This window comes from Diaphorina citri, unplaced genomic scaffold (genome assembly GCF_000475195.1).
Source record: "Diaphorina citri unplaced genomic scaffold, Diaci psyllid genome assembly version 1.1 scaffold762, whole genome shotgun sequence".
NCBI lineage: Eukaryota > Metazoa > Arthropoda > Insecta > Hemiptera > Psyllidae > Diaphorina > Diaphorina citri.
In genome coordinates this window covers 91,181-93,785 of record NW_007378195.1, presented here as the reverse complement: position 1 = coordinate 93,785, position 2,605 = coordinate 91,181, and the positions used below count along the sequence as shown (strand labels likewise).

At 37.1% G+C, this 2,605-nt stretch overlaps 1 protein-coding gene across 1 annotated transcript in view; it reads right to left on the bottom strand.

The window, feature by feature from the left end:
- The window catches only part of LOC103511884, a 22,617-nt gene that overhangs the window by 18,080 nt on the left and 1,932 nt on the right, over positions 1-2,605 (bottom strand). The gene's annotated exons all lie outside the window — the stretch shown is intronic.

The following is a 2,605-nucleotide window of genomic DNA, read 5'->3' as shown; positions in this document are numbered from 1 at the left end:
TTTTTTTTTTTTTTTTTTTAGATTCTTATCAATCCTCTTTCACTATCAACTGATGGATAGTTTGTTTTCTCTCATTATACTGGATTTGTAACTAGAGGAACTGTGGTTCAAATTCGAGAACTGTGATAGTGATAGTGGAACTAAAACTATCCATCAGTTGATACTGGAACTGTGATTCCAATATCAATTCAACAAGATACGTCTTACGCGTATCTTGAATTTAGCTCTCGAATTTGAACCACAGTTCCTCTAGTTACAAATCCAGTTTAGCTTGGAAGGTATGGCGTCTGCCTTGTAAGCACTACGCTGTGGGTTCGATTCCCGTCGGGGCGGATTTTATCCTGAACAGATAAGATTTGTTCTCGGAACGGCTGGGTTTTTCCTATCCTGGGTTTCTTCTCACTTCGCTTTCGAGACGATAAGACCTTGGCAGTTGCAGGTTCCCTCTATCAAACCTCTGTCTACAGAGTGTGCCTGCATTTCAATGCATTTTGCAAAGCACTAGCCAAAGGGCCAAAGATGAGCTTTTCTAGACACAGAAATGAGATTTTTGGATATTGCTTCACTTTTCTTAACAACAAAATTCGGACAGCAATGAGATCTTTGGATATTGCTTCAGGGTTCAGCGAAAAAATCAAACTCTTGGTTCTCAAGTGGTTATGGTCAAGTACATATACGTATTGTCACTATTTTCGAGGTGAGAAAGTAGTAAAACAATAATATTTTAAGAAGTGTTGAAAAAAAAGTACCAAATTTCTTTCTGTTCTAAATAGGGTCACATAGAATGATAGATTGCTTTAGTATGCAGGATTAATTTTATTATTGCTAAAGATAAAACTGATCACCATATTTGAGTCACACTGTAAGTTCACAATGTTGAGACCTGGGTGTGTGATCTGTGACCAGGCAGTATTTAAACAACACCTGGAATTAGTTTACCATGGCTATTGATATGGGTGCCTACCTGCCTACCCAATGGAGTGACTGTTCTTACTTGACAGAGACAGACCTACTTCATCAATTCATCAAGCATACTTTATTCTCTTTATAAATGATGTAGAGGCACTCAAGTGTACCTAGAATGTGCTTATGTTTAACTAGGCACTATATGATCTAATATATACAGAAATACTTGATACTCATTTCCTATATTGTATAATTTTGTTTAGTTTGAGATAATGGTCAAGTACGATATCATACATATTTCTAGACATGGTCTTCACTTGACTGGAGTGGATTATGGACTGTCCCCTATCTGATAGACGTTAAAAAACAAGACTAAAAGATAAAAGAACAGACGAGTTGATATATTTCGACCATTACTATGGCCATCTTCAGAACAACTAAATAAAAAATTACAAAAATTTGAAAATTCGCACTAAGACGACACAAACGCTGCTAGCGGTGAAAATTAAAACTAGAAAAGACAAGAATGGGGCTGCTTAAACAAAATTTTTTAGGGAAAATAATGGTAGATACAAAGCGAGATTATGGCAATAACAATAACGACCGAACAACATAAAATGTGGGCTGGCTCCCTTTACAAACATCCAGGCACCCCCCCAAAAAAAAAAAAAAAAGAAAAAAAAAAAAAAAAAAAAAAAAAAAAAAAAAAAAAAAAAAGCCGACAACATGCTCAAATAAGGGGGAGCAGGCCCCCCCCCCCCCAGTGCCCTGTGCAAGAGGGCACAGACACAACCACGCTAGACAAGGAAAGCAGTTAACTTGACAAGTTCAAAAAAGCGGGTTGCTTCTTCAACTAGTGCTTGCAATGGACCTTCACCACTTACCCAAGGCCTTCTCTGATGTAATATGTTTCCAGAAGAACCAAGTTTTTTATCTGCGTCTTCTGAAAAACTTGGTTTCTGGAAATACTTTCACTCAGAGCAAAGCTTGGGTAATGGTGGAGGTCCTATTCAACACGACATGGAATCTTGACACGATACAAATTGATGCTCGCTGATATACTAGATTCAATATGTTTATGAACTATGAGTAAAGGGATAAACCATATTAAACAAATCAAACCTATTACCAGTTCATGCTATATATTATAAAAGATCTGTACCAGAAGTGAATGACTCACCTAAATACCTGACAGGGATAGACTATCCTGGCAATTTTTGTTCTGATTTCCTATTTTTCCTGCTGCTACAACTATATAAGCTGGTGAATGAACCGGTGAGTCTTGTTGTTTTATTTTTAATTTTTAAAACTTTAACGCGTTCTTGCTGTGTTTGCGTCATCGCCACTTTTAATATTTGATTCTTCTTCTGTTCTTTACCCCGACAATTTGTTTTAAAAATCGATTTTAATTACCATTGCTATGTTCCTCCAAATACCTTATTTGATATGCTGTGTTGTGTATTTTACACCCACCCGGAAAATGGGTTTGAAGGGTCCTGGGGGGGGGTTTTTTTTTTTTTTTTTTTTTTTTTTTTTTTTTTTTTTTTTTTTTTTTTTTTTTCCCTGTTTGTACAGCTTATTCCCCTTCGTACGGGGGGGGGGGGGGGGGGCACGGACGGTTTTCCCGGTGTCTGTGTTGTGGATCTGTTTCCTGTCGTCAATAAACTGTTCAAGGTTTTCCCCAACAAAAGTTGAACTC